Source organism: Canis aureus, chromosome 15 (genome assembly GCF_053574225.1).
Source record: "Canis aureus isolate CA01 chromosome 15, VMU_Caureus_v.1.0, whole genome shotgun sequence".
In the NCBI taxonomy this organism is placed as follows: domain Eukaryota; kingdom Metazoa; phylum Chordata; class Mammalia; order Carnivora; family Canidae; genus Canis; species Canis aureus.
In genome coordinates, this window is record NC_135625.1 from 7,584,082 (window position 1) to 7,608,414 (window position 24,333).

The window sequence follows — 24,333 nt, forward strand, 5'->3', positions numbered from 1 at the left end:
TTCAAAGTCAAACCTGAAGGGATACATATTGCATGATTCCATTTATAAAAAGCTTAAACACAAGCAAAGCTAATCTACACTATTAGAAGTTAAGAGAAATTTTCTTCAGGCAGAAGGAAGCTGTGACAGGAAGGGGCCATGAGGGGGATTTCTAGAAATCTTCAATGTTTCTTTTATGCTAATTACGCTAATGAGCACATTTTGCTGGTACAAAACACCAAACTGCACATTTCTGCTGTCAGGTATATAATCTAAATTTTAAAAATTATACACTAAGAATCCACAGCAGTGCTTCCCAATACTAACAAAACAAAAGAGGGAAAAACTCAAAATGAACTTGTCCACATACAGATGTCGTACGACTGAATCGTATTTCCTAATTTCACTTGGACTTTTTACTTTCTTTCTTAGAATTTTCAGCTTCACTCACCACCCCCAGCCATCGTATTCGGGACACATTACCTTAAGTGTCTGTCTCTCTGAAATACAGCACTGCTACTTCTTTAATCCACAAAGGATTTTTAGAAGCAATGTCAAGGACAAGCAGATGAGGCAGATGGACACCAAGAATGATCTCACAATAAGAAATGAGGAAAAACTGGTCTACCGTAATAAGCAGAGGGAGACTGAGATGGACTACAATAGGATATGTGTTCGGGGGGCCAAAGGAATACCAACAGGGAACATGACAATTGCCATGATCGCCCAAGTGGATGCCATTAACGCCACGTCCACGACAGACCCTCTAGGACTCCTCAAGTCCTGCTTTCCCACAAGGAATGTGCACCTGAGCAGATGTCCACAAGCACATTCCTCCATGCCCGAAGAGATCTGCAGGGGCAGTTCCAATCCGAGCATTTCATGCTCTTCAAAGTATTCAACAGCCACATCCAAAGAACCATTTGAAAGCTCAATTTCAAGACAATTGCAAAGCTCCTCCTTGAACAAGATATCAGTACTGCTTAGAACACTCCAAGGTTTAGTGATTCTAATCATTAATAACAAAGCAATAAAGTACACAGTATACTTCTCTTTAGCTTAAGCCACATGGTATTTTTAATGTGTAGTCACAAATACAATAGACAAGAAGTGAAGTGTTTTTACCAGAGAATAGAATATATGCAAAGTAAAACTGAAATGGATACTCTAAAACTGAAAGCCAGTATCTGAAATTTAGATCTCCGAGGATGAATCCATTGGTAGACTGGATGCAACAAAGGTCAGGATTAGTGCAGTGGAGTAGCAACAACTAGCATACAGAGAAAAGAAAGAGTGAAACAAAAAGCACATAAGAAAGAGATAGGATAGGCTGAGAAGTTAGACACAGATGGAGTGGCGATCTTCAAGGGGGAGGAAAAAAAAATAAAACCAACCTTTAAAGATAAAAAGAGTGAGAAATTTCCAAAATTTATTTAAACAAATCAAGTTCCTAGAGCTCACCAAATCCCAACCAGGGTAAATTAGAGTAAAACCGTATCTAGGCATACCGCAGTAAGATGCTGAGAACCATGGCCAAAGGAAACCAAATCTTTGAAATGGTCACAATATTGTCAAAGATCAACTAAAATAACAGATGTCAAAAGGTAATGGATTACGTTTTTTTAAGATTTTATTTATTCATGAGAGACACAGAGAAAGAGGGGCAGAGACACAGGCAGAGGGAGAAGCCGACTCCCTGCAGGGAGCCTGATATGGGACTCGATCCCAGGACCCCGGGATCACGTCCTTGGCCGAAGGCAGGCACTCAACTGCTGAGCCACTGCGGTGTCTCTGGAATCACATTTTTAAAGTTAAGAGAAAAAAGTTAACTACGCACCTAGAATGCTATCACACTCAGTGAAAATATAGCTGAAGGCAAACTTATGATATATTCATAGATGCAAAAACTAGGGAATTTGGCCTGAACCAGAAAAACATTAAAGGGAGTTTGTTTGGCAGGAAGAAAAGGTTCCCAGAAAGATAAAAATGCTAGAGACAACAAAGATCATCAATAAGAGGAAATATATGTCATTAAACAGAAGGAGATGTTAACTACCCAGGCCAATAACTGCAATGTCTTCTGAAGTTTAAAATATTTGTAGCACTAAAAAAATAAAATAAAATAAAAATAAAAATAAAATAAAATAAGTAAAATTAAATAAATAAATAAATATTTGTAGCACTAATATATGAAAAAAATAACAAAAGGTGAGAGCCGATTAAATGGAGTTAGTAGGATCAATGAGGAGATAAAAGTAATCATTTCTATCAAATGGTAATGAGTCAAACCTACAGGATCTTTGGTGTAACTACAAAAAAAAATAGTAAATGAACACATTATGAGTGAATCAAAGGAAAATGTAACTAGTAAAAAATTTGTGAACAAGAAAACAAAAGTTTGGCTGTACATGTAAATCAAATCTTAACAGTTATACATTCAATTAAAACAGATTAAAATTACAAGTAAAAGTAAAATTGGCACACTATTAAATTCAAACACTCTTTTATGAGTCATACATTATTGTAAGGGTATAGAATGGTCGAAAGTCAAAAACAGAAAAGTATATGCTAGAAAATCATTAACCGAGAGTAAGCTGTTATAGTTATAAAAGTAAAAAATAAATTTTAAGGCAAGAAATATTACTAGAGAGACAGAGGGATGCTACTTAAGAATAAAAGGAGAGATCTGACTAGATGATATGACAGTCATAAAACTGCACCCGAATGACACGACTTTCAAACATTTAAATCAAGAATGACAGAATCAAAGGAGAAATATACAGATCCATAATCATAATGGGAAACTTTAAGTAATAAATCTCAATATCTGACAGAAAAGAGAAAATCACATAAAAGTGCAAAGGATCTGAACATACTCAATAAAACTGACCCAATTGACAAATATAGACAGGATACTGTACCTAAGAATGATAAAACTCACATTCTTCTCAAGTGAACATGGAATAATGACAAAAATAAACCACGTACTAGCCATAAGGAAAACCTCACCAATTTCCAAAATATTGGAATTCTTTGAGTATATTTTCCAGTTACAATGGAATGAAGTCTGAGATTAATAAAAGAAAGATACCTAAAAAGTCTGCAACTGGTGATTAAACAATGTATTTCTAAATAATCTTTGATTCAACGACGTAAAAATAGAAGTTAGAAAATATTTAACATTAGATGGTAAAGTCACAGCAAATAGAAATTCATGGGTTAGAGCTAAAGTGATGCTTGGAGGTGGAGGACTATAACCTGGATTACGTATTTCTAACAGAAAATGAGAAAGGAGGAATCTCAAAGATTTCATTGGACAAAGATTTAACTTTCTATCTCAAAAAGCTAGAAAAAACAAAGCTCAAAAAAATCTAAAAACAATTCAGGAAAAAGAAATAATTCTGAAGAGGAGAAAGCATATTTATATTTCCAAACATATAGTAGAGAAAAATCAAATAAAGCAAATGCTGGTTTCTTTAGGTCAACTGTTTAAAGACTTATCATGAAAAAAAAAAAAAACCAGAACGTACAAATATCAGTAACAGGAATAAAAAAAAAGACATCGTGATAAGAACGACTGACAACCTAAAAAGAATAAGAATATTATGAACACACTTGCAGTAATAGATAACTTGAATGACTGGATAAATTCCTCAAAAAAAAAAAAAAACACACGTTACCAAAGTTGATGAAAAAAAAAAATGAGAAAGTCTAAGAAGCATAACTAGGAGTCTACAATGAACTTTCCCACAAACAATCTCCCAGGTCCAGATGGTTTCACTGGCAAACTTTTGCAAATATTTAAAGATCTTTCATACAAACTCTTCGAGAGTACAGTGAAAGGAATCACACTTATCAATTCTTTATGTCCTGCCAAAACCTGAACAAGACATTAAAAGAGAGAAAATACAGAGCAATCTCTCTCATACTTCAAATATAAAAATCCTAAATGAAAGATTAGAGATATAACATATTAACAGACATTAAGATTTAATACTGTAAGACATAAATTGCCCCAAAATTAATCTACAGATTCAATATTGTCACAATCAAAACCCCAGCATGTTTTAATTCTAAAACTCCTATGGAAAAAATAAAAAATAAAAAATAAATAAAACTCATATGGATATGTAAATGGCCAAGAAAAGTCAAGGAAGCCCTAAAAAAGACTAATAAAGCTGAAGGTTTAGACTATTAACTATCAATACTTCTTAGCAATAATAATAAAGACAGTGTGGTGTCAGGCTACAAAAACTCACTAATGGAACACAATACATCTAGAATAAACCTATTCATACGCTGTTAACTGATTTATGATGAAGGTGATAATGTTGCATACTGAAGACAGAACAGACCTTTCAATAATTGTTGTAGGTCAACTGAAAATCCTTATGGAAAAATACATAAAAATCTTCACCCCAATCTTATATTATAAAAAAAGCACCAATATTAGACAGATTGGAGATCTAAATATGTAAGGTAAAACAATAAAGCTTTCAAAGAAAGCTAATGAGAATATATTGTCTTTGGAGTAGAAAAAGGTTTACTAATTAAGCAAGACACACCAAAAAATACCAACCACAAAGGAAAAAACTTGACATATCTGGTTATATTAAAATTACAAACCTATGTTCATCAAGACATAATTTAAAGAGTGAAAAGTAAGCCACAAAGTGCGAGAAAATATTAACAATGCACATACTCAACAAAAAACTAATCTACTATCACTACACACACACACACACACACACAAAAGACTGCTAAGGCAATAAAAAAATGGACCTAAGACTGGGACAAAAGAACTCCATCATCGCCAAAAGAGGACAATGAGTATATGACAAGTTGTCCATGATTACTGCAAACTAAACCCACAAAGAGATACTGCTACATTTGCCACAGAAGGGCTAAAATGTACAATAGCACAGGTTGGCAAGAATACAGAGTAATTGAGACTCATATGCTGCTCATGGGAATGTAAATTGAAACAAACAATTTGGCTAACTCATTGGCAGGATCCTCTAAAGCTGAACAAATATACACCATATGACCCAGCATTTTGCTCCTAAGTGTTAGCCAACAGCAAGGGGTATTTTGGACGTCCACGCTCACCAAAGTTCAGGGCACCTCTATCACAGCACCAAAGTGGAAACTGCTCATGTCTCTATTAACAGCAGAAAAGATAAATAATTGTGGTATATTCATGCAATGGAATGGTTTACAGTAATGAGAGGGAATGGAAACAACTCCGAGCAACTTACAAAGATGAATCTCACTAACACAATGTTGACTGAAATAAGCTAGATGCAAAGGTAATATATTATCATATTATTCCATTTACATAAGGCACAAAAAGAGACCATATTTATCTATCCTGCAAGAGGTCAGGACAGTGGTTTTCCTTGGTGGAGGTTGTGAATGCTGATAACATCCTGTTTATCCTTAAAAAAAAAAAATCTAGAATCTTAAAAGAAATTCAGAGAATTGCATCTCGATGACAGGTTTCTTTGGATCATGGTTATCACAGCCAGTAAGTTTTTTATCATGAATTCTCACATCCTGAAAGTTTGACCAAAGTTCCTAACTGGAATCTCTAAATTCATCTAGTCTAAAAATTAAAAATGACTTGCACGAAAGTAATTTAAGAAGCCTAAAATGTCCAGCACATGCTATGGTATATCATAAATCAAATATTTTCGATTTTAAATCATATAATGGAATCCCAAGTTAACTGTTATTTAATAATTTGATTTTCGGGCAACCCCGGTGGCTTAGCGGTTTAGCGCCGCCTTCAGCCCAGGGCGTGATCCTGGAGACCAGGGATCGAGTCCCACGTCAGGCTCCCTGCATGGAGCCTGCTTCTCCCTCTGTGTGTCTCTCTCTCTAATAAATAAAATCTTTAAAAAATAATAATTTATTTTCTAAGAATATCTACTTTGAACAATTTCTTATACATACTGTATTTCTAAGATACATAAATGTAGTCTCTCAAAATTCAAAGACAAACATTTTACTTTTTCACAAAAGCAATTCTTTTTATGAAAGTGGACACAGCAGAAAGTATAATAAAGTGTTTATAATATCTGTATTATTAGATAGGAATACATTTTTTGGTATAAATGTCCTCTTTGCCTTCGTTTTTTTTTTTTTTCATAACACCTAGAATAAAGTTTTTTTAAAAAAACAAAATTCATGAGAGACACAGAGAGAGGCAGAGACACAGGCAGAGGGAGAAGCAGTCCCATGCAGGGAGCCCGAGGCGGGACTCGATCCCAGGACCCCAGGATCACGCCCTGAGCTGAAGGCAGATGCTCCACCACTGAGCCCCCCAGGCATTCCTCATACGATCTAGAATACATAATGAAATTCAAATATTCTATGGAAAACATTTCATAAAATGCAGATGAATCAGCATTAGAGAATTTTAGAACTAGAATGAGTGTATTATCAAACTATTTGCCCACATTTTTGCCAGTAAAAAGCACTCGGGTGTATTGCCTACACCAAGAGCAGCGGCGTGCCACTTTCAGCGCATGGCTCCCCTGTCACTCGTCCCCAGGGGAGGAGGGCTGAGGCCTCCGTGGACATCGTGGACCATCAGGCCGGGGCTGCACTCAGGGAATTGGCACAACAGTGAACTGGAAGGAGCCAGACCTCTGAAAACCTCTTGGACTTCACACTTCCAGCCTTTTTTTCTTTTTCACGGGAGAGAGAAGTGGACGTGCACTTTGTTTAAGCCGCTATTATTTTGCATTTCTTTATTGCATTCAACCAAGTCTCAGGTGGGCTCTTAGATCACATTTCCAAAGTTGTATTTTAGAAAGCAGAAGCAGTCGATAATGTCCATTAGTTAGAACCTTCTTTTTCCTTTTTTTTAAGATTATTTATTTATTTATTTATTTATTTATTTATTTATGATAGAGAGAGAGAGAGGCAGAGACACAGGCGGAGGGAGAAGCAGGCTCCATGCCGGGAGCCCGACGTAGGACTCGATCCCGGGACTCCAGGGTCACGCCCTGGGCTGAAGGCGGGCGCTAAACCTCTGAGCCACCCAGGGATCCCCAGTTAGAACCTTCTTAGTCCTCTGCCTTTACATATAATCAGCTGCCCTGCTCTCATCAGCGCAGGCACACGCTGCTACGAGGCTCGGTGCTTACTGTCGCCCTAACACAAGAAGCAGGATCAGTGTGACCCGTTGTCACCGCATGTGCTGTCCGTGCAGCCGCCTCCTACCCGGTGAAGAGCATCTTTATCCGTGTGTCTCTGCCGTGTCGGATGGTCCCACCCGTTGCAGCAAGTATCTGTGGGTGCGCATCCCCGCCGGGCACCACGGCTGACTGTGAAGGACGCAAGATGAACAGGACACAAAAGGGGACAGAAGGCCTATGTCACGCGGCTCCCAGCGCTGGGGGCGCCTGGCCCGGCCGGCCCCTGTCATCTGAGCCGTGACATTCCCGTCTACCTGCAGCCCCGGGGGTCCGTGGACGGGGTGGGGTGGGGTAGGGGGGTCATGGTCCGCTCGGGGAGGATGGGACCCCTCCGGTCCCCGGGGGGTGAACGATGCTGGACTAAGCCAGGGGCCTACCATCACCCTCCTGGGGCGGTCCCCGCACTCAGCGCGGGCTTGGCACTGACAGTCAGCCATGGGACCTGCGCAGAACCGGGGAGGGCCTGTCCCCTCCTGCTTCCGACCTGGATGTGACACTTGCCGAAGCGTGAGCCTCCCTCCACGGGACCAGGGCCCGGAGAGCGGCCGCAATGCTGCACATCTAACATCACGGTGCCCTGTCTCCAGCCGCTGCTTCTGTCGTTTTTTTTTTTTTTAAGATTTTATTTATTTATTCATGAGAAACAGAGAGAGAGGGAGAGAGGCAGAGACCCAGGCAGAGGGAGAAGCAGGCTCCATGCAGGGAGCCTGATAGGGGACTCGATCCCGGGTCTCCAGGATCACGCCCTGAGCCGGAGGCAGACGCTCCACCACTGAGCCCCCCAGGCGTCCCTCTTCTGTAGTTTTGAGGCGTCTCTTGAAGTCACTGGTTTTCTGCTACTTACATTCCGCCTCATTGCTGACAGACACAAATGCATTTAGGAGACGCTTGCAGTAGCTGCTCGGCGGAGAGGAGCAAGGCCTGAGAGGAGCAGAGGGACAGAGGTGCCCCAATCTGCTTTAAGGGCTCGGGAAGGCGGTCCGGAGCGAGCGAGCGAGCGAGCTGTGAACGTGCAGGCAAAAGTTATTTTTCTCTGCGTCAGGTATGAGGGTACGTGAGGAAGAGAGTGACTTGTCTGCCAGACAAGAAGGCGAAAGAGAGCTCGGTGGAAGGTGGTGTAGACCACGCTAGGGGTTGTGGATTTTAGTTTCCACGGGACGGGGAGTCTGCAGCCGTTTCAGCACGGTGATGACGGGAACAGATGCGGTGACTTTCAAATACCCTGCCACTCCTGCGAGGACTCGCGGGCGACAGCGCAGCAAAACATGAAGAAGTGGGTGACGAATGGACTACTGACCTGGGGGGTGAGCGCCAGGGAGGGCTCGGGGAAGACCACCGCTTCCCAGCCGCCCGCAGACTCCCCTGCAGCATCCCCGGGGCGGGAGGCCAGGCAGGCCCAGGGGAGGGCCGCGGAGATGCGCTGACCACCGTGCAGCGGGAGCAGGACGTCCGGGCGGCTGTGCCGCAGAGCCACGGGGAATCATGGATCAGGAGCCGGAGACTGGAAACCAGCCACAGACAGGCACAGGGAGTATCTGCATGGCTGATAATTCAGCACTGGGTGCTAGCTATTTTATTTTATTTTATTTTATTTTATTTTATTTTATTTTATTTTATTTTATTTTTTATTTTATTTTATTTTATTATTTTATTTTATTATTTATTTTATTTTATTTTATTTTATTTTATTTTTATTTACTATTTTTTTTTTTTGGTCCTAGCTTTCCTGCACTGACACATCTCTTAATTAGTTTGCATTTCCTTACTTACGTATTACAAAAGCCATAATGATGAAAATGTGGGCAAAGCTAGAGAGGTAAGCAGCCAAATATAAGCTTCATTAACTTGTTATACTTTCAGGGGTGCTGGCTGGCTCGGTCGGTTAAGGGGTCAAGTGTCCACCTTCGGCTCAGGTCATGATCCCAAGGTCCTGGGACTGGCCCCACATGGGGGTCCCCCTGCTCAGAGGGGACTCTGCTTCTCCCTCTGCCCCCCCCCCACCTGTTCTCTCTCATTGTCTCTCTCAAATAAATAAATAAAACCTTAAAAAAAAAAACCCTTGTTATACATTCATATACCAACTGAGGAGTATCCAACCCCACGTCTCAAGGCTCGAAGTCCTTTCTCGTTCACAGGCTCAGTGTGCCGCGGGCTCCAGTGTCAGAGGCCTGAGAGGTGTTCCAGCATTTCCAGTGGCTCCTCTCAGAGTCTCTCACAACTTCCCACTTAAACACAGCAGATGTTCATCTGTTGTTCACCTCCTCATCATCTTCCTCTCTTTCAGAAGTCGGTCTACAGTTTTGTTTGTTGACACCCCCCCACCCCGACTTGGGTGCAGGTTTAACTGGAAGACCAGTTGGAGGAACTAGAGCCTGTGATTCAGATTTATGCCAATCCCACCCCTGGCTGCACTGATGGTTCAATGATGGGAAAAGAGCTTAAATGTGTCTAAGCATGAAACTTTGGACTTTTACAAGAAGTACTGGAAAAAGAGGCTCTACCTTCTGTCAATTTAAGCCATGGTCAATCTGAAATCAGAGCTAATGTAACCATCTTGCTGTCAGGAGAAGATATGAAGAATTGCTGGGTGCTATTACCTAGAGTTTGAGAAAAGCCAGCACAGTAGAGAGGCGCTGAGTCACAAGGATAATAATTGAGTACTTTGGTTAGCTATGACACATGCATTCTAACTAACGTTAGACTTTTTGGTTATACGAATAGTAAAATACATGATATTTTCTGTCGCTGGAAACAAAAGAATCCTAACTGGCTCTTATAAGATCACAGAAAATGCACACACACCTAAAAACCTTCATAGCAAGCACTCAAAACAAGATCATCATTCCTATGAGGAATTCCCACCAAATACAAAGGTTCTTTAATTATTATTATATAATAATAATTACTATTCTTTAATTATCATAGGTAACTGTGTCCTAGTGGACCATCCACGATACTGCTAGAAACTTAAAAAGCCTTTCTCCCAAGAAGTATGTATAAATTTACATTATCACTGCCTCACTAGCTGACCCCCATTTAGAAAAATAAGATCCATGTCAATCAGAAAAACTGCACTAGGTCATGGGAGCCGCAGTGCTGCCTTTCTCATTTCCATCATGCCCCTCTTCCCTGCCCTCTCCACTCAATCCATGACCTCTCTAGCCATTTGTACTCAGCAACTACCAAAAAACCCCAGCGACTAGAAAAGAAATAGGACACAAATGGGAGATCAGAGAGTAACACTGTACTCTAGGAAACAGAACTCTCATATGGAAGGAAAAAGCAAAAATGTTTTTGTTTTTTTTTTTACATATTTTCTCCATCCATTTAATCAGAATAGAGAGGAGAAAATTTCATCTTGGGACAAAAGAACCACAGTAGGTAATGAAAAGCATGCTAGATGATGGCAATTAGGTCAGGATCTTGACGTAATTTTCTATCTATGTTGAGATTTTATATCGATCAAATAGTGATATAATTGATCCATGGTCCAAGAAGATAGAGTCTGGGCCCCCAGCCATCTGCATATTGTCTGCTGGTTATCCTGTATGGGCATCCTCTCATTCGAGAGTAAGAATGAGGACAGTATCAACGAAGATAAAAAGGCTGTGGGATGAGATAGTCAAAACAATGATCTTGAAGAAAATAAAAGGCAAGAGCAGAAGAAGGATCCACATCAAAGAGCAATAAAAGGCAGAATTCAAACTGCAAAAAACAAAACAAAAAATTGTATTAGTGATTTCAGAGAACAAGTTTTAAAAAGCTCAAAAAAACATTGTGGGAAAACAGAAAAGTTTTTTTTTTTTTTTTAAATTAGAAAATTAAATATACCAGTGTACGGGGGATGAAAACCAAACTGCGTATTTTTTAAAGATTTTATTTATTTATTCATAAGAGACACAGAGAGAGAGGCAGAGACACAAGCAGAGGGAAAAGCAGGCTCCCTGCAGGAGGCTGATGCAAGATTCGATCCCAGGACCCCAGGATCACGCCCTGAGCCAAAGGTAGATGCTCAATCTCTGAGCCACTCAGATGCCCCCCAAACTACATATTATAAACATGGTTAGAGAAGACTAAGGCATAAGTAATAGAAATAAAAACAACAACCCAAGAGTAGCCAAAACAACATGACTTGATTTGAAAAAGATCCTGAATAGAAAGACGCTGATTAGGGCCCTGAAAGCCGTGTTCTTGTTTCAAGTAAAATGTTATTTTTCAAAAAGATCCATTCTTAGATATATTAAGGCAAACTCAGGAGATAATTTAGTTTTTTTACAATCCTATGAGCATCTAAGTAGAATTTTTTTAAATGTTATGTACAAATGCAGAGCGTTCAGACTGACATCATAGCTCACCACTTCACTGAACTCCACATATCAGTGGTACAATAACCATGTTAAATTTAACTAGTATGACCTCACTATTCTATAATTGGCCAAAATACAATTCATGTGTGAAGGGAAAATAAACAAACAGAAAGAGATTGTCATAAACACAAGGATTTAGAAAGCAATTTACCCACATAATATTCCTTTTAAAATTATGTGGCTAAAAATTACAGGCTTTTGAAAAAAATGAACCAAGACAACTTAAATGTAGAAGTTCATCTAATTTGAAACTATATTAAGCAAAGAAATCTGAATACCTAAGTTACATGGCTATAAAATCTATGTATTAAGAGTAATTGTTGAAAGAGAAGACCAATAATATAAAAGTAAGTTATAAAAATCTGTTTTCCTAAGTACTAAAATTTAGGAAATGAAGAAAACAAAAGTATACTAAAATCTAAAATTTCTTATTTCACAAAGGAAATCAACAGACACAATCTGTTTCTTGATATTTAGGGAGAAATTGACTCAAAGTACTTTTATAATTTAAAAATCATCATCATGAAAAAAAAATCATGAAACAAATATAAAATGTTAAACTTTTATGTTAAAATACACCATAAACAAGATCAAAAGAAAAAAATCAGACAAAAATATATAAACATATACATAACATCTTACTATGCAAAAAGTGATAATGAATCAATGATTTTAAAAAGGTCTCTACAGTTAAAAGGTGTAATTGTGCACCTATATCTAAAAATCCATATGTAATTTATATTTATGTATAAATATATACACACAGATACATACATATACTTTAAGGACTAAAAGAGGGACACCTGGGTGGCTCAGTGGTTGGGCATCTGCCTTCAGCCCAGGGCATGATTCTGGAGTCCCAGGATCAAGTCCCATATCAGGCTCCCTGGAGGGAGCCTGCTTCTCCCTCTGCCTGTGTCTCTGCCTCTCTCTGTCTCTAATAAATCAATAAATAAAATCCTTAAAAAAATAAAAACTAAAAGAATATATACCATAAGGTAAACAGTTGGCTATTTAATAGTTGGAAATTTATTATTCTTTTGATTTATTTAAATTTTCTAAAACTTTAATCATTTCTCAATTTCATTCATTCAACAAATAGTTATTAAGCACCAACTATCTGCTGGTCAGGCGCTCATGACAAAACACTCTACAAAACAGATAAAAATCCTGCCCTTCCACAGGTTTTATTCTTATGGGAAGGAATGAGAAAATGAGCTAAAAGCAAGCAGGTAAGTGAGGTATATTAGAAGAGAATTGGTGTAGGAGAAGATAATGTAGGAAAAGAGAATAAGGAGTTCTGAAGCTAGAGCTGGCATGGCAGTTTTTTTAAAAGATGGCATGGGTGACACTGAGGTGATGCTAAGCAAAGACCTGAAGGAGATGAGAAGGGCTAAATACACGGGCATCTGGCGTCTGGTGGGAAAGCATGCTGAACAAAGGTAGATACTGAATTTTCCTGGCTGGCTTGAAAATAGTAAGAAATGTCAATAAAAGGATATCAAGATGTATTCAAACATCAGAGACATATCAGGGTGTGGAGATTCAAGGTAGTTTTGTTTAACTCACCTTTCATAGGCTCTGGAATTTTGCAAATTTTCTTAATGGAACTGTACTGATTATATTAAGAGAGAGAAAAAAAAAAAAAAACCCTAAAAACTTCTTGCTGAAAATCAGTGTTTAAAATTTGAACATAAAAAAAAAATTGAACATATATATGCTCAAAGCTATGCAAAAAAATTGTTGTAATTATATAATCAATATATATAATCAATATGTGCTCATTAGAAAATATTTGGAAACTGCCAAAAAATGGTTTGTTTTTTTTTTAAATCAGCCATTGGCTCGCTAACTTGAGCTCCTCTCCTCTGTCTAGTATCCGTAATTCTAAATGACCACTATTCTCACTGACAGGCGGAGCCAAGGATTATCAAGGATGAATGAAATTTTAAAAGATCTTTAAATCAAGGTATCTCAAAGTGTGGGTCTCAAGTTTCTTGCATCAGAATTAGCTGGCAAACTTGCAGGTTACTGGATCACACCCCAAAGCTAGTGGGTCAGAATCTTACGGTAGAGCCTGGAAATCTGCTTTTCTTTTTTTTTTTTTTTTGAAGTTGTTATTTAAATTCTAGTTAGCTAACATGTAGTGTAACCTTGGTTTCAGGAGAAGTCAGTGATCCATCACTTACCTACAACACCCAGTGCTCGTCACAAGTGCCCTCCGTAACGCCCATCACTCATTTAGCTCATCCCTCATCCACCTCTCTCCAGGAACCGTTTGTTTTCTATAGTTAGGCATCTCTTATGGTTTGCCTCCTTCTCTTTTTTTCTCCCCTTCCCTGATGTTCATTTGTTTTGTGGAGACTTGCCTTTTAACATTACTCCCAGGTGACTCATATGTAAAGGTGGAGAACGACTTACTTAGTTTACCGACAGTAAAGATAATTTAGCCGAAAAACTGACTCTGGAATCTTGTACTGACCAACATTCGACGTTTAAATTTCTACCATTCCTAAATTTACCTTTCGTGAGCTTGGCCGGGCAGTTTATCTAAGCAAGCCCAACATATGTCGAATCCTGTTCTTAAAAGCTTACATGGTAAAATAGGTCACAAAAAACACACGGTATTAACCTACGTTAAAATCCTGGATTAGGCAGCAAATAGAAAAGACTAAGGTCATTATGGTAGTTCTAGTTTGGACTCACAAAATAACCATTTACGCCAGTACAAAATCCAGTTTGATCAGTAAAACACACGAGTTATAAGTAAGACCAATACACTGATTTAAAGATGCGGCGAAGTGAATGGAGTTATTTCGTCATCCACCTACACACTTACTCCGTCATCCATCTGTACATTTATTTTTACACTTTCCTACACTTTAACCACCAAAATGAAAATCATATGGATTTGAATGATGGAATTAGATTTCTCTAGGTGTTTGGAGGATTACAGAATCTCTTGAGCTGCAATGTGTCAATAATTTTTTATTTGATCAAAGAAGTAATCTCCTTTTCTTGAACAATAGGATCATTTATAAAGCTTCAGTATGACCATTCTGAGCCGGCCAAAGAAAAGTAGAGGAGGGGTGAAATCATATATTCTCACCCATAAACCAGTAAGTTAAAGGTAAATATTCCACTGACGGAGACATTTTAATATAAATAAGTATGTGTCATAAAAAGATATGGGATTATTTCTGTGTTAGGATATGGCTAAAATACATAGCCTTATTTTTATAAATAGGATCATTCCTCCTGAATGAAGACTCAAGAAGCCAGGCCATGAATCATTTTGTAAACCTGAGGACCTCCACCCCCTTCTAATTAGTCTATTTTGTGGCCTGGATTTTTTATGATTCTTAAGGTACGGTGCGTCTGTAAAAATCAGGATTCCCATTTGGCAGAAGCTATTACTGGAGCTGGCATTTTTTTATTCCCGGCAAGGGGTATTAAAAATTATTTTGGTAAGTCAATTTAGAAAAACGAGCAAAGGCAATCCAAAAGTTTTAAAGCTTGAAAGCTTTAAAATGAAAAGAAGTAGCCTACATAAAGTCCCTAAATCCAAAAATGTCTTCAATGTATGCATCCATACACTAAGGACCTGAGATTAAGAGATTAATCCTAAAGTTTGGGAAGGGAATGGGTTGCATGTCTAAGCCAGCACTGGTGCAGATCAGGTAGGGGGTTACCTATTTGATAGCCCATCTGTCAAAAATTATGCCCTTAGCCAACATAAATTCCCTTAAAGATGAATTAACGTAATTAATAATGAAGATGACACATTAGGTCCAAAAAGCTACTATCAGATGTTTATGAAATGTACCCACTATTATATTTTCAGAAATTAATTAGTTTATTCAGCAGTTCATGGTACTCCCAGGTAAAGTTTCAAAAGTGGAATTACACATGGCCATTACCAGCTCCTGAGAGGACACGGTCCATAATGCACCTTTTAATGCACCTTTTATCAGTACTTCCCAAACTCTATCTTGTTTAAGAATCACTTGAGGCAGGCGCCTGGGTGGCTCAGTTGGTTAAGCGTCTGCCTTCGGCTCAGGTCATGATCCCAGGGTCCTGAGATCAAGTCCCACATCAGGCTCCCTGCTCAGAGGGGAGTCTGCTTCTGCCCCTCCCCCTGCTTTCACGTTCTCCCTCTCTGTCAAATAAATAAAATCTTTAAAAAAAAAATAAAGATTAAAAAAAATCATTTGAGGCTTATTAAAACAGATACTGTCCCCTTCCTTAGAGATTCTGATTGGCTAGGGGTGTAGCCGGAGAATTTGCATTTCTAACAAGCTCATAGGAGAGCTGATGCTGCTGGTCTAAGATACACTTTGAGTAACACTGCTCTTCATGACATCTGGTACCAAAGTGGCACAAAGTCGAGAAAATAAACATCCAACTTCAAAATTGATTACCTAATGATAACCATTATCCAGGCTTCAGATGCAGCTTCCGAAAGTTTTTTTATTCCCAGTATTCTTAATATTGAACTGCAGACGCGATGGCTACATACACTTAAGTATGTACCACTGAGATGCATGAGAATAAAGAATTTCTAAGATAACTGGATCCCCAGGAAAATCACATAAGACTGAAGCGCAATTTAACTCATATTGATGAGTAAAAATTCTAAAAATTGCACAAATTTTGAGAAAGTACTTTTTAACCAACATTTTAAGTCAACTTTCTATATGATGAAACCAAACACATGTACAATGTTCGTTCACTTTGTATGACAATTATTTTAATATAGAATACAGAAGTGATCTAATTCCTAACTACTCAAAGTGTTGAATTAGCCATTTAAAAAAATGTAATGGGGCAGCCCTGATGGCCCAGCGGTTTGGCTCTGCCTTCTGCCCAGGGCCTGATCCTGGAGACCCGGGATAGAGTCCCACGTCCAGCTCCCTGCATGGGGCCTGCTTCTCCCTCTGCCTGTGTCTCTGCCTCTCTCTCTTTCTGTGTCTGTCATGAATAAATAAATAAAATCTTAATTTGTTTTAAATAAAATAAAATAAATAAATGTAATGAAGGAGAAAATGATGGGGTGCCTGGGTGGTGCAGTGGATTGAGTGGCCAACTCTTGGTTTGACTCAGGTCGTGACCTCGGCACTGTGGGATCGAGCCTCACAGAGGGCTCCTTGCTCAACAAGGAGTCTGCTTAAGAGTCTCTCTCCCTTTCCCTCTCCCTCTCCCCCTGCTCATGGGCTCTTTCTCCCTTTCTCTATCTCTAAAATCAATCAATCCAAGGAGTCAGGGAGTCAGGGAGGGAGGAAAGAAAGGAAAGGAAAAGAAGAGATAAGAAAGGGAGAAAGAAAAAAATAAATGATGCTGGTGAATATTTTGTACTTCTTTAGGGAGCAGGACAATGCTGAGTATCAGAGCCCCAAGTTCTCTATCAGCTTTCCCACAGACTCAGCTTGAGCAACATATCATTATGTGTCTAGTGACCTCATCTACAAAATAATGCAGTTAGATTAACTGGTCTCTACGGATCCTTCTAGCTGACATTCTGAAATGATTCTTTCAGACTTGTTATCATGTTTACCTTAAAAATAAAATGGGGCAGCCCAGGTGGCTTGGTGGTTTAGTGCTGCCTTCAGCCCAGGGCGTGATCCTGGAGTCCCAGGATCGAGTCTCACATCCGGCTCCCCGCATGGAGCCTGCTTCTCCCTCTGCCTGTGTCTCTGCCTCTCTATCTCTCTGTGTGTCTCTCATGAATAAATAAATAAAATCTTAAAAAATATATAAAATAAATAAAATGTTAACTCTTCATGAAAACTCATTCATAAGGTTTTATCTTAAAGGACCACATTTAATTAAATATGACCTGTTTCACATTAACCAACTGTTTAATTTTCAAGACTCCACGTGGAGCTATTTTATACTGGAAACTCAAGATTTCCTACAGCACATCAAACGAAGTGCTCTGTGTCATGAGAATTATCTTCTACATTCCAATTTGAAATTAAGTTTTTTTGTGTGTGAGATAAGAAATTGAACTCATTATATATAATCGTAAATGAGGCTGCCTGGGATACTGATACATGCTCACAACCTAATGTGTCAACAAACTGGAAGAAATGATGAACCAAAGAATAAGGAACTGAACTCCTCTATTGTGAGTTCTCAAGGGCTGAGCATTCAAATCTATAATCCAGGTATTGAATGTTCTAACATCCTCATCAAAGCATGAAAAATTATTTCTTAACTCTTTTCATATTTTCCTGAACCTGACAATTATCAATTGTCCCTATTTTAGCAAATAACAGTGATAAATTATGTGCCATAAGATCTTACTGTGGAAGATTTATATTACTATTATTAATATATATGTAATTTAAATGCAGAATTCCAGAGTTTTAAGAGGTAATGAGGCTAGAAAAATCTCACTTCGGACATACATGTAAAGTAATTAAAAAACAAGCCTTTTATCATTACTGTTTTTTAAATTATCTCACTCAAGTAGCTGATAATGCGACATCTGCATGACTAGTGCCACCTATGGCTTCAACTGCCTGCTGCCTTTTCTACAAAGTCTAGCCTATTTCAAATGTTTGAATTTCTCTTCAGGTATATATCTATTTTTTCCTAGTCATGGAAATCAGGTAAAAACGACCTGAACCCTTTCTCCTACTGACAGCTCATGTTTTTGCCATTACAACTTTTAAAATCTTTCTAATTAATCATGAGGAGATATTTTCTTTTAATATACAAAGGCACAGGTCGAAGCTGGTCATTTCATAATATTTCCCTGCCAATATCTGTAACCAAAGTTACATATTCTTCTTGAGCATTTTAAGTAGCCTCAGATAAAAAAAAAAGATTTTCCTTTAGGTTTTTGTTCCTCTATAGAGTAAATTCTTTGGGGAATTTCTAAAATTCTCTTCAGGCATCCGTATCTTATTTCTTGCTCACAAATCTCCAGGAATAGCCTCATCAACAGTGAGAGAATAATCTGCATGTGATTATCATAGAACACAGCAAGTCGTGGATGTTGAAAAGTGCCAACAAATTCTTAGTTTAATATATTTCTGATACAAAAGAAAAGAAGGCATCAGAGTTAATAAAGAAATCCCTCCTAAATTCCTAATATGATTCTTAGGGATTAAAATACTCTGAATAAAACAGTCTGTTCCAGAAAACACACTAAAAGGTGTATAACTTCACTCTAAATATTTCAATCTGCTAAATGGAATAGATATACAAAATATAAAAGAAGATAATTTGTCAACAGCATAAAGTACTAATAATGCTTGTATATACATCATTACCATGAATGGCTGAGTAAACTGGTTATTTGGTAAACTGATAAACTGTTATCTTTCTGTCAGATTTCAAATAAATTCTGGAATATAGGAAGAAAATCTGAATCCTTCAAAATTGCTTGAATTTTAATCTTCATTACAGAGTTCAGGCAATAAAATTAGGTAATCCAGACAATTTAAACAAATTTTATTGATCGTGATAACCTAATCATTTATGTTGGACTTCTAGTATCTATCAGGCTAAAACAAAAATACAACTGTTCCTCATCGTCTCTGAATGATTTAAAAACTGCCACTGGCTCCTCTATGCCCAAGCTGAAGGCTACAGGTAGAGGCTCCAGAAAACAACAAAAACATTCCAGCTCTCAAGTCCCTCTACTGGGAGCAGAAAATTTAAGAGCTTTATTTTTCTTAAGCTAAATCAATTTGTGTCTTTCTGATATATGGAATTATTATGTAATGAAGAAGTAACCAAAAATTTTAGTACACCAATATTTAGTAATAACGAATGAAGAATTTTTAAACTTTTGAGTTAAATATATTTGATTTTTCCCCCAGAGATACAGTTCTTTACATATTTCTATAAATATCAGCACAGAAGAAAATCAGATCAATATAACTAATATTCAATAAGCCATTTTAATATAAAGTTTATGGAGCTCACTTAAGAGACATGATTCTTTATATTGCATATAAGAAGTAAATATAGTGCCTATTATATTTTGAGCTGTTCAGAAAATTAAGAAGGAGGATCTCCCTTTTTTGAAATAGATCACTGGTTTATTTCAAGTGAGAAGACTTCCCAAGAACTCTTCATGCAAGGATTGGAAACCAGCATTTGGAACATTAATCTCTAAACAATCCACTAACGTATGTCTCGCAAAATTTTGAGTTAACGGACAATTTTTCACAAATTGCTATTTTAATTTTCCATCTTAGATGAGTAGAGACCAGCAGACCACCTGTCTCAGATTTTGCCTTCACAAAGGTGAGACATAAGTTATGCCCATTTTCCTGCACGTTTAAACCAGTGAGACAGCATCTCAAAAGGACATAAAAAAGTGCTTTTTCCAGTGGTTGTAGTCTCATAAGCCCAGCCTCAGCTCCCCTCAAGCAGGGCAGCGATAATATCCAAAACCTGCTGTGTTGTATGATAATCACATGGAGATTATTCTCTCTGTTGATGAGGCTATTCCTGGAGGAGACACCTCTGTGAGCAAGAGACACGGATACCTAAAGAGAAATTCAGAAATTCCCCCAAAGAATTTACTCCGTAGAGGAAACCTAAAGGAAAACCTTTTCCTTACCTGAGGCTACTTAAAATATTCAACAAGGACTTGTAACTTTGGCTATAAAAATTGGTAGGGAAAAAGGAGTTTCTCTGGGGGGTATTTCTGAAATACTCAGTGAGAAGAACCAGAAATGCAATCTCTTCCTTCAAACCCTTATTAACCACTCCAATTAATCAATCAGCAGAGGTCACAAAAACCAAGGGAGTTTTGGTACCCGGAGTTACCACATTTCATTCCAATATAGGAATATAAATTCCTATATTTAATGTAGGAAAATAAAAAAAGGTCAGCTTAGATTTTGCTCCTTTGAATATTTGCATGCAAAACTGCAGGGGGTGGGGGGGGGGGGTTGTGGGTGGTTAAATCAGGAAAGATTTTATCTTTAGGATTCACCGCACGCCCCTGACATTCGATACTGCCTCTTGTCTGGGACGCACTGCTTCGCCCTGCGAGCCTCCCGGGTCCGAGCTGACGCTGGGCTGGGCCACCTACACCCAGAGCCCGCGCGCACGGTCCAGGCGACCGGCTTATGCATATTTAATGACCTCAAAGACCCGAAGTACGCGTCTCTGCAAAACGAGGATCACGGTCAGCAGGCGCTGCAGGGGCAGCTCAGACTCGCTCGCTGTGCCTGCTGACGAGCAGGTGCGCGACCCTACAACTCCGGGGACTCCCGCGCCCCGCAGGTCGCGCGCAAAGCCCCGGGGGCGGGGGCGGGGGCGGGGGGGTGACACGCCGGTTCCACGCCCGCTCCCACGCCTGCACCTGCCACGCTGCCCCCTGCGCCCCGCGGGCCCCGTACCTGGAGGAGGCCGAGCGCTGCAGCCGACGGTGCGACCCGGGCGCGGCGGAGGCGGCGGGAGGAGCTCAGCCCGCGCTCTGCACGCTCCCCGTTGGCGAGCCGCGAGCTCCGGGGACCGGGCGGGGCGGGGCCTGCGGGGGCGGGGCCTGCGGGGGCGGGGCCGCACGGCCGCGGGTTCCGAGGGGCGGGGAGGATGCTCCCCCGGCCGGACCCCAGCGCCGGCTCCGAGGCCCCGCCCCCTGACCACGTGACAGACACGCTGGTCCCTGATTGGAGCGCCCGGCGGGAGGCGGAGGCTGTAACCCCGGGCGACGGGGAGTGCGGGAGGCTGGTTGCCCGGCAACGGGAGTCTGCGCGGAGGACGCGCTTGCCGGACCGCGCCCCGCGCGGGGCTGCGGCGGAGTTTCCAGCCGGGCTGCGCGTGGAGGGAAGCCGCGGGCCCCCGGCGAGCTCCGAACCGCGGCTGCTCCGCCGAGTGCTTCTGCACTTTCTAGGAAAATGAGTCAAACCCACGCTCCGGAGCTGGCGCGGTCTCCCCGAGCGGCCCGGCGAGGGCGTGGAGGCTCCTGCAGCGGGAGGCTGCGCGGGTCTGCACCCGCCGGCACCTGGAGCGGGAGGGAGGGCGGGGTGCTGTTTGTCCTGCACCTCACTGTCGTCTGCGTGGGCGCAGGGAGCTGGGCGGGAGACCCCTTTGGATGCAATTACTTGTCTTTATTAGTGGGGTTATAGCTAGTTAGTACACCTGCCTTCAGTGTGTGCAAAACCAACGTTGTATGTGCAAATGTGTGCGACACTAACATTTTCCTTGTGGAAATCGTTTCAGTGGAAATGCTGGGTCCGGTCATTCGTTAAGTTCCTCGTATCTCTGAAACATCTTCACTACCTACAGCCCTTGTCAAACACACTGGAGAAAACAAGCCTTCATATATTGGGAACGAAGTGTGTTTAAGAACATTTATCCAGCTTTAAGTATATGTCAGACTCTGGATAGTTAACAAACTAATAAATTAATCCCCCCAACCAGGGAAATTCTCTGGACATAATCCCTACCCACCTGTGCCATAGATTTTTCTCCTCTTTTCTTCCAATGTATTTTCTGCAGACCCTACCCGAGCACAGCACTTAGCATTCTATTTTTCAAATTAAAATTTAGTTAAAAATTGCCGCTCCACATAGACAATACACTAGCTTAAAAACTGGAATCGGTTCTTCCAACTCTGGCCTACATTCTAACAAAGTACTTAATGAATAGCAGACCTTTAATAACTGATAAATGGGTGGATGGATGGATAAATAAATTAGCACATGATCCGCCAGAGAAAGTAGAGAGGACAACAGCTAAGTATAATTCAATGTAGGTTCTGAGAGCTGGTTCTATAAACGTCCTAAGAGAGGATTCCAGGTGAGGGGGAGAGACATGTTCTCCCAGAGTATTCAGAAAAACTTGCATAAGACTGATGTTTGAGGGGTGCCTGGGGGACACAGTGGGTTAAGTGTCTGCCTTTAGCTCAGGTCCTGATCTCAGGGTTCTGGAATCAAGTCCTACATCAGGTTCCCTGCTTAGCGGGGAGTCTGCTTCTCCCTCTTCATCTCCCTCTGCTCCTTGCTTGTGCTCTGTCTCTCAAATAAATAAAATATTTTTAAAAAGAGTAATATTAAAAAATAAAAAATAAAAATAAGAAAAATAAATAAAAAGAGTAATATTTAAACAGAAGCATAAATAAATAGATTTCACCAGATTTAACCTGATGGAGAAGGGGAGCAGACATTTGGAGCACAGATATGTGGCCAAAAACCACAAAAAGGGGGAAATGCATGATTGATTTAAGTGACTTTGACTCATTTGCTTTGTTTGGAGGAGGTGAGAGTAGGTATCTAAAGATATGAGGGGGACACCTGGGTGGCTCAGCAGTTGAGTGTCCCAGGGTCCTGGGATCCAGTCCCACATCAGGGTCCCTGCAAGGAGCCTGCTTCTCCCTCTGCCTATGTCTCTACCTCTCTCTCTGTGTCTCTCATGAATAAATAAAAATAATTTAAAAACTAAAAAATAAAGATATGACAGAAGAAGGAAATTAGAATAAGATTAAACTGAAAAAATAAGAAAACCAGATTGAGGAGGATATTGGACTTCCTGTTTATGTTAGATTTTAACTCCTAAAGCCATGGCATGAGAAAGGATACGCTGGAGATGTCGAAGGTAAAAAGGGTACAGAGAAATGAAAAGCATGATGAATTAGGACAGAAATGCAGTAGTTTATGGAAAAGATGCTAATGGCCTGAATTAAACAATTAAAATAAGAACGATGAAGAGGGACAATTATCAGAAACATTTCTGAGAGAATAGACTATTATTTTCATTTATAACTGATATTTGCTAGGTACAGTGCTAAATAGTCGATAAAATGCAAGAAGAGAAAGGCTTGTCAAAGATGAAATGTCTAGCTTAGCTCGTTAGTTGGATAGAAAAATCTTTTATGTCTCATTTATTCAAAATTGCTCCAACCCTCCAGTCAAGAATCATGAAAAGCAGATGAAACATTAGAAATTATCTGGTTATGCATTCACAATTTAAAGACCAAGATGCAGAGACCCCTGGGTGGCTCAGCGGTTTAGCACCTGCCTTTGGCCCAGGGCCTGATCCTGAAGGCCCAGGATCGAGTCCCACGTCGGGCTCCCTGCATGGAGCTGCTTCTCCCTCTGCTTGTGTCTCTGCCTTTCTCTCTGTCTCTCATGAATAAATAAATAAAATCTTTAAAAAAATAAAAAATAAAGATCAAGGTGCTAAGGCCTGGAAGTTGTAGCATTTGTCAAAGTCATACAGCTACATTGGTAATAGAATTGATGTCATGAACCCTGATTCCCAGCTGAGTACACTTCCCCCTTTTCTGTGATTTCGTTCATTAGTTTTACAAAGGAAATTTAAACAATCACAGATATAGTTAGATCAAAAACCCAGAGAAACAATATAACCTAATTCCTAAGGAAAAGATCTCTTTACTCTGATTTTCATTCTTTATTCGACAAGTATTTAATGTGATGCCTTCATCATACAGTGAAAAATATTGTCAGTCACTCAGGCTGACTGGCAGTCTCAGGGCAATCATTAGTTCTTAACACTTAGAGAGTACACAGACTTCTTTGGGATGAAATTTAAGCAGAGTGATTAAGGGAATCAAATGAGTCTGATCAATTCATCTTCAAGACATATCTACGAGAGCAGTGGCTTTGAAAAAGTGTTGTTCAATGCTGTCTTATGTGTCAAGTGTCTTTTTAGTGGATTGTCTAAATAAAAAGAAAAAAAACAGGAAGGACTTTTTACACTTAAATTTTTGGAGAATTAAGCCCAAAGGCTTTAGCTTCACCTTTTAATAAAAAGCCCTTTAACATTATTTTTATTTTTTAAAAAAGATTTAT

General features: G+C 39.8%; 1 protein-coding gene across 1 annotated transcript in view; it reads right to left on the reverse strand.

Annotated features, from left to right (window-relative positions):
- Window positions 1–21,004, reverse strand: part of LOC144284246 (WD repeat-containing protein 17-like) — a 79,737-nt gene extending 58,733 nt beyond the window's left edge. Inside the window, 1 exon segment of the mRNA XM_077848570.1 lies at window positions 20,920–21,004. The gene's annotated coding sequence lies outside the window, so the exon portion shown is untranslated.
- Window positions 21,005–24,333: the final 3,329 nt, after the last annotated feature.